The 15,537-nt window shown below is 41.8% G+C and overlaps 1 pseudogene across 1 annotated transcript in view; it reads right to left on the reverse strand.

Annotated features, from left to right (window-relative positions):
• The window catches only part of LOC311128607 (spliceosome-associated protein CWC27 homolog), a 69,191-nt pseudogene that overhangs the window by 3,156 nt on the left and 50,498 nt on the right, over positions 1-15,537 (reverse strand). The window contains exons 13-14 of the transcript in view: positions 12,317-12,392; positions 11,852-11,955 (exon numbers count right to left, since the gene is read on the reverse strand). The product of the transcript in view is annotated as a spliceosome-associated protein CWC27 homolog (transcript). The remainder of the gene's footprint in view (positions 1-11,851; positions 11,956-12,316; positions 12,393-15,537) is intronic.

A 15,537-nucleotide genomic window follows, 5' to 3' on the forward strand; every position in this document is an offset into this window, starting at 1 on the left:
GGATGTCCTTTGGGTGGTGGGCCATTCTTGATACACATGGGGAACGGTTGAGTGTGAAAAACCCAGCAGCGTTGCAGTACTTGACACCTACTACCATACCCTGTTCAAAGGCATTTAAATATTTTGTCTTGCCCATTCACCTTCTAAATGGCACACAAACACAATCCATGTCTCAATTGTTTCAAGGCATAAAAATCCTTGTTTACCTGTATCCTCCCCTTCATCTACACTGATTGAAGTGGATTTAACAAGTGACATCAATAAAGGATCATAGCTTTCACCTGGTCAGTCTATGTCATGGAAAGAGCAGGTATTCATAATGTTTTGTACACTCAGTGTATGTGTATGTGTAGGGCTGCACAATATAGGTAACATATCTAATTGTGATATCTGTACCAAATATTGCAATTTTACTTGTGATTATAGATCAAAACACTTTGGTAAACTGTTGGAATCATAGAAATAGAATGATAATTCAAATGTTATGGTTGGAATACAGTGGACACTTGGAATGCAGTTTAGTTTGGCATGACAACGAATGAAAAAGTAAGGGAGGAGATGGTTGTGACAGAGTAGGAACCAAAGTGTTGGTCAGTGTTTCCCAGGGGACACGCATGAGATTTAAATAGATAGGTACATTCAGACAAAGATTTTAGAATATTTTTCGCCTTCTCCTCTCTGATTAAGAACAAGCTGTTGCACAAAAAAATGCTGATACATCCCGTCACGGGTACCAGCCTGTATTAGAGCAAAAAGTTTGATAGCAAGATTTGCCGTATCTCACTGGATTTAGCTAGCCAGCTAGCTAACAATTAGCATTAGGGGCTAACACAATTTTTTTTAACCACAATTGTAGCTTGCTAAGACCAACTAAATAGCATTTTGCAGAGAGCAAGTTACACAAATGAATAGTATAATATAGAAATGTGGATTTATATTAAGAAGCAAAGTGGAAAGCTGCCTACTGTAGTTCTTGTTTTGAAAAATCTGTAGACTGCATGCTGTTGTTTGGTCAATGGATGCAGAGTGAATTCCGAGCACAAGGAACTGCCTGCTTGAGTGACAGGGGGCGGGGCTTGATGTGTGTGGGATTGGGATCGTGCAGCCCAATGTGTTTGTCTGCCTTTTTAGTCTGCCTGAGTGCATAGGTAAAGCATGTGTGTGTGCTCTGCAGTACCCCCTCCTGTGTTCATGTGAACTGGGCAGTAGTAGTGACAGCTCATCCAGGATGTCATGGTGGCTCTACTCTGGCAGACTGAGGAGTCCTGCAGTGCGAGGCAGACCGCTACCATAATTTGTCTAGCAGCCTCAGTGATGACAGGAACACAGTCTCATCGCCCAGACTACAGAACAATGTGTGTATGTGTGTGTGTGTATGTGTATACACACAGTGCCTTCAGAAAGTATTCATACCCCTTGACTTTTTCCACATTTTGTTGTGTTACAGCCTGAATTTAAAATTGATTAAATTGAGATTTTGTCACTAATCTACACACAATACCCCATAATGTCAAAGTGTAATGATGTTTTTCGAAATGTTTACAAATTAATAAAAAATGAAAAGCTCAAATGTCTTGAGTCAATAAGTATTCAACCCCTTTGTTATGGCAAGTTCAGGAGTAAAAATGTGCTTAACAAGTCACATAATAAGTTGCATGGACTCACTCGGAGTACAATAATAGTTTTTAACATGATTTTTGAATGACTACCTCATATCTGTACCCCACACATACAATTATCTGTAAGGTCCCTCAGTTGAGCAGTGAATTTCAAACACAGATTCAAATCTGAATACAAAGCGTTATGTTTGGGGCAAATCCAACACATCACTCAGTACCACTCAACATATTTTCAAGCATGGTGTTGGCTGCATCACGTTATGGGTATGCTTGTCATCGGCAAAGACTAGGGAGTTTTTTAGGATAAAAATAAATGGAATAGAGCTAAGGACAGGCAAAATCCTACAGGAAAACCTGGTTCAGTCTGCTGTCCAATAGGCACTGGGAGACAAATTCACCTTTCAGCAGGACAATTACCTAAAACACAAGGCCAAATATACACGGGAGTTGCTTACCAAGATTTCATTGAATGTTCCTGAATGGCCTAGTTACAGAAACAAGAAAATGTGGAAAAAGTCAAGGGGTGTGAAGACTTTCTGAAGGCACTGTATATGTGTGTGTGTGTGTGTGTCAGGCTCTGGGCTCCCACCATTCAGCGCTCCAGTCTGCTTATCAAACCCACTCTCTACCCAGAAGCCTCAGGACTCTATTTGTTTTTCTTTCGCTTTTTGAAAAGAGGGAGGAAAGAGGGAGGGGTGAGGGTGGGACGACAGGGGCTCTATGGCTGGCTTCTTAGATTGAGAGCGTGTGTGTGTGTAAATGTGTCTGCGAGCCTCTCTCTGTGTGTGTGTGTGTGTGTTAGCAGAGCGATCTAGAAAGTATAGAGTTTGTAGACCCAGACGGAATAGTTTACAGTCCCCTGGCCCAGACTTGACTTGGGGAGTCTGACCTGTAGTAACCCAATAGTTCCTGTACCAGGGCTCTCAGAGTGGCACAGACATCCTATGCTACTGCGTGGCTGGCGTATTGAGCTAGATTAGGTCTGCGGCCCAAATTACACCCTATTCCCTATATAGTGCACTACTTCTGACCAGAGCCCTGGGTGCCATTTGGGACCCTGGGTGCCATTTGGGACACAGCCTGGGACTGCTAGGCTACTGTGCCCCTGTCCTCCCCCCTCCTCCTGTCTCATACCTAGCTGGCTGGCTGGCGGGGGCCAAACAGTGAGACTGAGCTGGGGGCCTGGCTGGCTGAGACTAATAGCAACTACAGGTTTTGTTATTCTAAATCTCTCACACAGACACTTTCCTCGAAGTTCAAACACATGGGATTCATTTCAGCCCTCTCTGACTCTCTCTCGCTTTCTATATGTTGAGGTCTGAGAGAGAGGCTCAGTTAGAGGTCTGTTGGTGAAAAACAGAATGGGAGAGGAAAACACAATGTAAAAGCTGATTTCCTGACGGTGGATCTGTCTGCCCACTGAGGGAGACGGCAGAGAGACCAGGCTATGCAAACACACACACATACACACTGCTGTCTTCATTGCCTTCAATAAATTGGTATATCTGAAGTATCTATAAGTATCTGAAGTATCTATAAGTATCTGAAGTATCTATAAGTATCTGAAGTATCTATAAGTATCTATAAGTATCTGAAGTATCTGAAGCACAACTTCAGGTGCCAATACACAGACACACGGCCGTGTTTTAACTCCCAGCAGCAGCCGCTCCACAGGGCAATGTCTTAGCTAGCTTGTTTCCTGTAGGCTGGAGCTCCCTCTCTCTCTCTCTCTCTCTCTCTCTCTCTCCCTCCCTCCCTCCCTCCCTCCCTCCCTCCCTCCCTGTCTCTGCGTCTCGCTCTCAGTGAGTCGTCAGTACTGCAGTGTTGTTCTCTGTTCTGGTCAGGACACAGCAGGACGTTGAAAACACATCAACAGCAGAGAGGAGAAACGTCAAAACACAATCCATCTGAGGAGTTCATCAAATTGAAAAATAGAACCGAAATAGGTCATAAATGTGACTGGCTGGGGGCGAAAAAAATTGAATTCCATATGCATCTGATTTGTCTGACAGAAGGAGCGGTGCGAGCCAACAGACTACAGTACTGAACAGTGTCCTCCTAACTGTAGTGTTCATCATATTCTATAGCTTCAGCCTGCACACACTAAAACCTTACAGAAACATCCCTATACTTTCTAATGTGTGAGTTTCTTACACAGTGGTAACCCAATGTTGTCTTGTCTAAAACACACATTAGGGATGACAAACCCTTCAGTCCTGGTATAAGCCTAGGTGGTAAGAGAAGGTGGCATTATTCCACCCGCTCCTTTGTCATCCACTGTTCCTGTAGAGGTGCTGAGGGTCGGGAATGGCCTTTACAACACAGCTTAATACTCACACACCTGTAATCATGAAGACACACACAGGTAATCGCACGCACATGCGCACACACACACACATACTATGAGTCAAGCCTACAAAGACAAAACTAAAAATGTCAAAGTAAGAGAGAAATAAACATGCCCATGTTAGAACAATCTTTTCACCTGGCTGGCAGTCTGTGTTTCTCTGAGAGTACTGAAACTAAAACCTAAGGCTGGCACCCAGGCCATAGCTACATCTATCTAATCTAGAGCAGTCAGAGTGTGTTGATTCACTGTATAAAGTTCAGCAGTGTGTCAAGTCGTTAAGGAGCAGCTCCTCAGGCCTGTGTTATGACTGGCCATTAACAGACATAACATATCTGTTACAGGATGGGGGGGCGGATGGATGGTGGATGGGCTGCTCTGTCTTGCCCACTAGAACTGGTAATACTAGGTTACGTCCTAAATTGCACCCTATTCCATCAATGTCATGACATTGAATCAATGTGGAAAACTGGTTGGATTTGCAAAAAGTCATCAACGTAAGGGCATTTCGTCTTTTTATACCCAACTTTTAACCTAAATCCAATGACATGGTTAAATTTTTTGTTGATTTCAAGTTGAATTCACGTTACTTAACAACTCAACCAAATGTAAATCAAAACTAGATGTTGAACTGACTTCTGTGCCCAGTGGGACACATTTCTTAGGACTTATTGCAAGTAAGGCTGTCCCCGACATAAAAAAGGTTATTGGTTGACTGAGAGTCGTCCTGACAGACACACCATATGTGTTTGAATAAAATCAACTACATATGCACGGAGCTTGTCTGATGCTTTAAGCCCACTGTTTGATTCAATAATGAAGACACACAAATGACTCAAGAAAGAGGCTGATGGTCACACTGTGTTAAAAAAAATGACAGCGAGTGCCTGTGTGACTGGGGCACGTTGTCTCGCTCTCCTCCCTACTGCAGCGAAAAGGCACCACAGCATATCAAGTGTTTATTGCGCTGTCCGTGCTGAACTGCAACATCATTTCAGCCATTTAGTTTCTTACTTGTTTCTGACTGAAATCCCTCATTTGTTTAGGAAAAACATTCCCTATTCCCTCCACCCTTGCTCTCTTTATGTGAAATATGTAAGCATCGCATGCATGTGACCAATAGGGCCTGACCTATAGCCTTTCATAACCACATCAATAAATTGGTTAGAACAAATTCCGAACACAGTAACGCGTGACAGCAAAATGGATGCGGAGGAGGTGAAAAAGAAATTTGAAACGAACGGCCGACTGTTTACTTGTGGCTCAGGAGGGAAAGGGGAAGTCAGATCTGTGGAAGACGTTTGACTTAGTTGTGGAAACTACTGGAGATCAAGAAAAAGGAGGGTGTAGGAGCGAGCATTGTGTGAGTATTATGTGTGCCAAACAGTTGCTGTTAGATTACAATATTATTACTTTTTCTGACCATTTGGAACAGTGTAAACAACACTAAATAAGTGTACCACAGAGTCTGTTCTAACAAAAAAGAAAATATATATAAAGCCTTTATTACAGACTAAAAACAGCTGCATGCATTTGTGAATTGCGGTTTATTTATTGTTTAGGCTAATTATTCAAAGCTCCCTTCGTTATTACATTTCAAAACTAAAATGCTTGATTGCATTTCAAAGCATGAATGTCTCGTATGCTGTGTGATGGCATGAACGAATGAATGATTCATTGATTGATACAGTAGCCTATATATTGAAATATAGGCCTAAGTAAGTTACGGTATTAAGACTAAACAGGACGCGCTCTTAGGCCTACAGCTCGATGGTGGTTATACAAGGCTACTATACTAAGCCTACTAATTGTAATAATAACAATAAGAAGGAGATCTAGAAAAAGGAGGGTATAGTAGTAGGAGCTGCATGCATATTATTATGCGTGACAGGTGCTGTTAGATTACAATATTATTTTTTCTGCCTGTTTGGAACACTGAAAACAACACTAAATACATTATAAGTAATACCAGTCTGTTCTAACGAAAAGCTTTTGTAAAGTCTTTATTACAGCATAGCAAAGACTAAGGCTAAGCCAAGGGCTGTTTCCTCGTCTGCTGCCTCCGCCCCATTGTTCTCAATCCCAATATGCTGGTTAACTTTGCTATTATGCACATAGCAACATAGGAAAAGGTGCCAATTCTACAGCACACTGAAGATTACGTTTCAGAACCGCGGACAGCGACCGTGTCCAACATGGGAGAAAGCGCATTTTTTATAAAATAATAATAGATTTATTAGTGTTGCACCATTCTTTTTACATAATATAACCATATACAATTTCAGTATCACGTCTTAGAGTGATGGACTGTGCCATCCCCGTAGCCTCCGCAATGGATTAGTCCACTGAGACAGGCGCAAATCAGACAGGTGTCTTGTACACCAAAATTGCGACTGCTCGACTAAAGAAATCTTGGTCGACCAACAGCCTATCGACCAAACAATCGACCAGTCGACTAAATGGGGTCAGCCCTAATTGTAAGTCACTCTTTATACGTCTGCTGGAACTCCAAAAATGTATGTAGGTCTCTCTTGCAAAATACACTGCTCAAAAAAATTAAGGGAACACTAAAATAAAACATCCTAGATCTGAATGAATGAAATAATCTTATTAAATACTTTTTTCTTTACATAGTTGAATGTGCTGACAACAAAATCACACAAAAATTATCAATGGAAATCAAATTTATCAACCCATGGAGGTCTGGATTTGGAGTCACCCTCAAAATTAAAGTGGAAAACCACACTACAGGCTGATCCAACTTTGATGTAATGTCCTTAAAACAAGTCAAAATGAGGCTCAGTAGTGTGTGTGGCCTCCACGTGGCTGTATGACCTCCCTACAACGCCTGGGCATGCTCCTGATGAGGTGGAGGATGGTCTCCTGAGGGATCTCCTCCCAGACCTGGACTAAAGCATCCGCCAACTCCTGGACAGTCTGTGGTGCAACGTGGCGTTTGTGGATGGAGCGAGACATGATGTCCCAGATGTGCTCAATTGGATTCAGGTCTGGGGAACGGGCGGGCCAGTCCATAGCATCAATGCCTTCCTCCTGCAGGAACTGCTGACACACTCCAGCCACATGAGGTCTAGCATTGTCATGCATTAGGAGGAACCCAGGGCCAACCGCACCAGCATATGGTCTCACAAGGGGTCTGAGGATCTCATCTCGGTACCTAATGGCAGTCAGGCTACCTCTGGCGAGCACATGGAGGGCTGTGCGGCCCCCCAAAGAAATGCCACCCCACACCATGACTGACCCACCGCCAAACCGGTCATGCTGGAGGATGTTGCAGGCAGCAGAACGTTCTCCATGGCGTCTCCAGACTCTGTCACGTCTGTCACATGTGCTCAGTGTGAACCTGCTTTCATCTGTGAAGAGCACAGGGCGCCAGTGGCGAATTTGCCAATCTTGGTGTTCTCTGGCAAATGCCAAACGTCCTGCACGGTGTTGGGCTGTAAGCACAACTCCCACCTGTGGACGTCGGGCCCTCATACCACCCTCATGGAGTCTGTTTCTGACCGTTTGAGCAGACACATGCACATTTGTGGCCTGCTGGAGGTCATTTTGCAGGGCTCTGGCAGTGCTCCTCCTGCTCCTCCTTGCACAAAGGCGGAGGTTGCAGTCCTGCTGCTGGGTTGTTGCCCTCCTACGGCCTCCTCCACGTCTCCTGATGTACTGGCCTGTCTCCTGGTAGCGCCTCCATGCTCTGGACACTACGCTGACAGACACAGCAAACCGTCTTGCCACAGCTCGCATTGATGTGCCATCCTGGATGAGCTGCACTACCTGAGCCACTTGTGTGGGTTGTAGACTCCGTCTCATGCTACCACTAGAGTGAAAGCACCGCCAGCATTCAAAAGTGACCAAAACATCAGCCAGGAAGCATAGGAACTGAGAAGTGGTCTGTGGTCACCACCTGCAAAACCAGTCCTTTATTGGGGGGTGTCTTGCTAATTGCCTATAATTTCCACCTGTTGTCTATTCCATTTGCACAACAGCATGTGAAATGTATTGTCAATCAGTGTTGCTTCCTAAGTGGACAGTTTGATTTCACAGAAGTGTGATTGACTTGGAGTTACATTGTGTTGTTTAAGTGTTCCCTTTATTTTTTTGAGCAGTGTATATTTCACCTCAAATGAGACAAACCAGGATAAATAAAGGTTAAATAAAAAAAGAAACCATAACTAGGGCTGTTACGGTGAACGTATTACCGCCACACTGGCAGTCACGAGTCATGACTGTCCCCTGTAGCTCAGTTGGTAGAGCATGGCGCTTGCAACGCCAGGGTTGTGGGTTCGTTTCCCACGGGGGGCCAGTATGAAAACATTTATGCACTCACTAACTGTAAGTCGCTCTGGATAAGAGCGTCTGCTAAATGACTAAAATGTAAAAAAAAATGACTGCAGTCAAATTCCACATGACCGCTGAGTCACGGTAACAAGGCTTCTCCAAAACTGAATTCCGATGCCGCCGATGGTCATTAGTAGCCTTCCAAACTTGCTAACAGCCAGTCGCTAATGGCCTGCTACTCAGCGCTCTATTGTCCCTCTAATCACTCTGACATCAATGCAAATGCTGTATCAAATCATGAGAGCACATAAGCCCATGTTGAGCAACATTTCTATAGGCTATGCTATGCAATTGCATGAGAAAACAGAGTTTTTATGGCCTCTATTAAAAAGAGGAGGATCCCATCAGCTTTCTATAGGCTAGGCCTACTATATTTATTTCTGAACTTTCCTAATATTAAGCACATTGCTTCAGTTTACAACCGGAGTAGCCTACTGGCATGAAAATGAATTGCGGGAAAAGCATCCTCCATTCACTATTCAAGTGCATACGGGTGACATGTCTTTTTTTCCCCTGCCTCTGTTCCGACAGGTGCATGATAATGGCCCATTCTAAATCAAAACTAATTACACACATATATTATTTAGTATATGTAAAGACAAGATTAAATTGAGAATAGTCTGATGGGTGAGACTATTATCACTTGTGAATGATGCCCATCGTGTGGAATATAAGGCAAGAAACAGTGCATACCTTTCATAGTCGCATGCATCATGTAGCCTAGCCCATAGACCTATATGTTTTGATACGTTTTGTATCATAACTAAAGTGGCTAAATAACTCCAAGCGTAGTCTATAGGCCTAGGAAGCCTGCAACATGGTTGGAGAGCTACAGAGCCTAGTGAAACGTGTTCTTATAAGCCCAGTCATTGTGAAAACCGAGTTTTGACGGGACACTACTTAAAAGAGGATCCAAGCTTTCTCATGCTGCTATATTTATTGCTCAAATCTTAAAATTAAGCACATGAATCGGCCTATCTGGCATATAAAAAATGTAACCGCACGTAAACCTCCATTCGCTATTTGAGTGCAGGCTACGGATGACATGTTTTTCTTTTGTGGGCCATTCTAAATCAAAAATAATTCCACACATACAGTACCAGTCAAAAGTTTGGACACACCTTCTGATTCAAGGGTTTTTCTTTATTTTTACTATTTTCTACATTGTAGAATAATAGTGAAGACAGCAAATCTTTGAAATAACACATATGGAATCATGTAGTAACCAAAAAAGTGTTAAACAAATCAAAATATATTATATATTTGAGATTCTTCAAAACAGCCACCCTTTGCCTTGATGACAGCTTTACACACTCTTGGCATTCTCTCAACCAGCTTCACCTGGAATGCTTTTCCAACAGTCTTGAAGGAGTTCCCACATATGCTGAGCACTTGTTGGCTGCTTTTCCTTCACTCTGTGGTCCAATTCATCCCAAACCATCTCAATTGGGTTGAGGTCGGGTGATTGTGGAGGCCAGGTCATCTGATGCAGCACTCCATCACTCCCTTCTTGGTCAAATAGACCTTACACAACCTGGAGGTGTGTTTTGGGTCATTGTCCTGTTGAAAAACAAAGGATAGTCCCACTAAGCACAAACCAGATGGGATGGCGTATCGCTGCAGAATGCTGTGGTAGCCATGCTGGTTAAGTGTGCCTTGAATTCTAAATAAATCACTGACAGTGTCACCAGCAAAGCACCCCCACACCATCACACCTCCTCCTCCATGCTTCACGGTGGGAACCACACATGCGGAGATCATCCATTCACCTACTCTGTGTCTCACACAAAGACACAGCGTTTGGAACCAAAAATCTCAAATTTGGACTCATCAGACCAAAGGACAGATTTCCACTGGTCTAACGTCCATTGCTCATGTTTCTTGGCCCAAGCAAGTCTCTTCTTCTTATTGCTGTCCTTTAGTAGTGGTTTCTTTGCAGCAATTCGACCATGAAGTCCTGATTCACGCAGTCTCCTCTGAACAGTTGAGGTTGAGATGTGTCTGTTAATTGAACTCTGTGAAGCATTTATTTTGGCTGCAAGTTCTGAGGCTGGTAACTCTAATGAACTGATCCTCTGCAGCAGAGGTAACTGTATGCACTCACTAACTGTAAGTCGCTCTGGATAAGAGCGTCTGCTAAATGACTAAAATGTAAAATGTAAATGTAACTCTGGGTCTTCCTTTCCTGTGGCAGTCCTCATGAGAGCCAATTTTATCATAGCGCTTGATGGTTTTTGCGACTGCACTTAAAGGAAGTTCTTGAAATGTTCCAGATTGACTGACCGTCATGGCATAAAGTAATGATGGACTGTCGTTTCTCTTTGCTTATTTGAGCTGTTCTTGCCATAATATGGACTTGGTCTTTTACCAAATAGGGCTATCTTCTGTATACCACCCCTACCATACAACTGAATGGCTCAAACGCATAAGAAGGAAAGAAATTCCACAAATTAACTTTTAAGAAGGCACACCTGTTAATTGAAATGCATTCCAGGTGACTACCTCATGAAGCTGGTTGAGAGAATGCCAAGAGTGTCCAAAGCTGTCATCAAGGCAATGGGTGGCTACTTTGAAGAATCTTAAATATATAATATATCTTTTGATTTGTTTAACAGTTGTTTGGTTACTACATGATTCCATATGTGTTATTTCATAGTTTTGATGTCTTCACTATTATTCTACAATGTAGAAATGTGTAAAAATAAAGAAAAACGCTTGAATGAGTAGGTGTGTCCAAACTTTTGACTGGTACTGTATATTAGTAGGCTATATGTAAATAACAGATTAAATTGAGAACAGTCTGATGGGTGAGAATATTATCAAATTGTGAATGAGAGAGACTGATGAAGTGTGTGTAGCCTGCGCAAGAAACAGAGTCGCATCATGCAGCCTTAGAATGTATTAAAAATCTAAACATATAGCCCAACGTTTGTATCACAACTAAAGTTGCATAAATAACTCTAAATTAAGCATATAGGAGGACCTGTTTCTTTGTTAACTGCTCAACACAGAATAGCTGCATGTGCAAACTCCGTCGGAAATCGTTTGGGAAAAATATCCTTTCTATTTTATTCAGCTATGTTCAATTGTATTCTTCTTACCATAAAATAATATACAATTATCCCACGGAAATTATAAGCAAATCTTGTCTGCTAAATTAACTAGTATAGCCCACAGCCATTTGGCATAGCCAGATCAGTGCCTAACATAAGGACGACTCAGAATATGCTATTCTGTTCTTCTGAAATAGGCTACATTTTCTTTATATCATGTTTCTTTAGACCTGCCTAAAATAAATAATGGATTTATTGTGATGGTGTAGGCTATATTAAATTGATTAATTATACTTTTTTTAAATGGATATATTCCAAAAGGTCCGCATTAGTGGCTTGTAGGCTATGCGTGGAAGCCCGGAGAACCTAAACGTGTTTATGTTAGTGAACGGTCAATTACCGTGAGACCGGCAGTCATTTGCATGACAATCACCGGCTGACAAAATGTCATGACCGCCACAACCCTAACCATAACGTAGCATCCTTTGTCGCTGTCCTCTGCCAGCTCCTCAGGGGCCTCCTCAGGGGCCTCAGGGATGGCTGAAGATAGCTTTGACTTGAATCGGTCCAGCAGCGCCATTGTCTACAGGACAATCAGGTTAAAGGTCATTGGGAGATCTGGGTCATTAACAACACACATCTTAAGATCTAAGACTCATCTAAGTCTCAGACTTTCACCTCAACCCCCTGTTGTTTCAAGAAAAAATGCACTGCTAGTCATTTATATGTATTTGACTGAAAGACGTCATCATTAATGTCATCAACACTCTATAATCCCAGAGCTCCAACTGACCTCAACAAGGACCCGTACGAAAATGTACGCACTAACTACTGAAAGTCGCTCTGGATGAGAGCTTCTGCTAAATGACTAGAATGTAATATGTGTAGAGAGTAAATGACACCTGACACACCGGCTCAGTTTTGAGTAATGACACCTCTGTTACCTGTGCCTCTCTGCTGGATCCCTTCTTCAGTTTCTGTTTCCTCATGTCTTCATATTTCTTCTTGCCCTCTTCTCTTCTATAGGTACACAGTAAGGTACTAGTTAGTTAACAGTCTGTTAATTGTTAGTTAATAGTCAGTTAGCCATCTTGGATATACTAAGGCATAGCCCCGATGTCTGTCTGACTTTTTGTCTTCTACGGGAAGTAAATACAGTTAGTTATTTAACAGTTCATTTACAGTTAGCCTAGTTAATTGGGAGATGTGTATCACATTTAGCAGTGACAATAGCAAAAAACACTATCAGACACAATGCAGAGGAAAAAACATCCAACATGTAAAAACCATCTGAAGTTCTGCCTGGTCATTAGTAAGAGATCAGCTCAGAGAGAGAGACCCGTCGCCGGGTCACAGTGACAAACACAAACTGAATTGATCTGATTTGAGGGAAAGATCCACTAATGCATGGCTAACAGATCCTGCAGGATGACTGATGGGCTCCAAGTTTAACAAGGAAACCCCTTTCTTTCTGCTATGAGACCCCTCTCTTTCTGCTCTGCGCCAGAGCCGGCCACATCCAACATATTGTAAATGTTCCCAATGAAAAAAAAGGCTGAATTCTTCAACTTCAGCCTTGAGACTGGATGGAGACTGCTCAGGGAAAGTATACCTCTGGGCAAGGAGAGTTTAAATGAGAAAACCAAGTGGCAATCTTTTTTTAGCCTCAAATAAGTGGATATACCTTGTATTATTCAAGCACAACAATACTTACAAAGCACAGTAGTAGGTCTACTTACTACTTTAATTCAGTATCTGCACACTGAAATTAACCTTAGTACTTTGCCAAGAGAGGATACAGAAAACAACACAACAAAACGCTGTAGAATGTAGTGCCCTTAATCCACCACCATATTTTACAGTAGGTATGGGGTTCTTTTCTGCTTATGCATCCTTATTTTGACACCAAACCCACCACTGGTGTTGTGGCCAAAGAGCACTATTTTTATGTCATCTGACCATAGCACCGGTTCCAATCCAAGTGCCAATGCCGTTTAGCAAACTCCAGCTGTTTACATTGGTTGGATGACATGAAAATAGAGTACTTTGGCCACACACACACCGGTGGTGGGTTTGGGGTCGAAATAAGCATGCATAAGCAGAAAGGAACCCCATACCTACTGTAAAATATGGTGGTAGATCTTTAATGTCCATCCGGCCGTGATTGGGTGTCCCATAGGGTGGCGCACAATTGGCCCAGTGTCGTCCAGGTTTGGCCGGGGTAGGCCGTCATTGTAAATAAGAATTTGTTCTTAACTGACTGGTTAAATAAAATAAAAATAATAAAAACCTGGTTGCCTCTGCCAGGAGGCTGAAACTTGGCCGCAAGTGGATCTTCCAGCAAGACAATAACCCCAAACACACATCACATTTCATAAAGAAATGGTTAATTGACCCCAAAATCAACATTTTGCAATGGCCATCTCAGTCTCTGGACTTGAACACCATTGAAAACCTGTGGTTTGAATTGATGAGGGCAGTCCATCAGTGCAGACAAAGGATATGGAAAGATTCTGTATGAAGGAATGGTCTAAGATCCCTTCCAACGTGTTCTACAATCTCATGAAACATTTTAGAAAAAGGCTCAGTGCCGTTATCCTCGCAAGGTGAGGTATTGAAAGGTATTGAAAACAGGGATGTCAATAATTTTGACCTCTGTTAAACAAAATCTCTTTCTCTGAGCAATTGTATTAGTATAAAATATTATAATTTCCCAATATTTTTAAGCATACAATATAGCTTAGAATTTGTATTATTTATTTTATACAGTATTTTTTGCTCATCTTTATCAAGAGTGCCAATAATTTTGGACCTGACTCACGGATCAAAGCGTTCCAACAATGTTTCCATACTAGATCAAATTCCACATGCAGGCCTTGGGAGTGAAGGAGAATCTTCCAAGCGATTCTATAAGCTAAAGTGGGCAACCCGCAGTTGAAACGATAAGCTGAGGGATGGGACTGAATAAATGTAACCACTCTCAAATTCATATGCAAAGTTATGGATGCAAGGACTGATCATCTATGATATCAAAATGATAGTTTTAACAATGTTTTAAGGCTATATAGTGTTTGTTTCCATGTACTTTATTAACAAACATTGGAATAAAACAAGCGTACATTTTGGGTTCTGATGGGGTACGACAGTTGAACTAAGCTCATGAGTAATTTATTAGCTGTGGTGTAAAGTACTTAAGTAAATATACTTTAAAGTACTACTTAAGTAGTTTTTGGGGTATCTGTACTTTACGTTTTATATATTTGACAACTTTTACTTTACTACATTCCTAAAGAAAATAATCTACTTTTAACTCCATACATTTTCCCTGACACCCAAAAGTACTCATTACATTTTGACTGCTTAGCAGGACAGGAAAATGGTCCAATTCAAGCACTTCTCAAGAGAACATTCCTGGTCATCCCTACTGCCTCTGATCTGGCATACTCACTAAACATAAATGCTTCATTGTAAATAAAATAAAAAAAGACAATTGTGCTGTCTGGTTTGAAATTATTTATACTTTTACTTTTGATACTTAAGTATATTTTAGCGAATACGTTTTCTTTTGATACTTAAGTATAATTCAATCCAAATACTTTTAGACTTTTACTCAAGTAGTATTTTACTGGGTGACTTTCACTTTTACTTGAGTAATTTTTTATATACAGTACCAGTCAAAAGTTTGGACACACCTACTCATTCCAGGGTTTTTCTTTATTTTTACTATTTTCTACATTGTAGAATAATAGTGAAGACATCAAAACTTCTAAAAAGTAGCCACACTTTGCCTTGATGACAGCTTTGCACACTCTTGGTATTCTCTCAACCAGCTTCATGAGGAATGCTTTTCCAACAGTCTTGAAGGAGTTCCCACATATGCTGAGCACTTGTTGGCTGCTTTTCCTTCACTCTGTGGTCCAACTCATCCCAAACCATCTCAATTGGGTAGAGGTCGGGTGATTGTGGAGACCAGGTCATCTGATGAAGCACTCCATCCCTCTCCTTGGTCAAATTGCCCTTACACAGCCTGGAGGTGTGTTTTGGGTCATTGTCCTGTTGAAAAACCTTAATATCAACTGATTATATTACAGTGCCTTCAGAAAGTATTCACACCCCTTTACTTTTTCCACATTTTGTTGTGTTACAGCCAGAATTTAAAATGTAT

This window comes from Coregonus lavaretus, assembly GCF_964263955.1.
Source record: "Coregonus lavaretus genome assembly, chromosome: 4".
Classification (NCBI taxonomy): Eukaryota; Metazoa; Chordata; class Actinopteri; order Salmoniformes; family Salmonidae; genus Coregonus; species Coregonus lavaretus.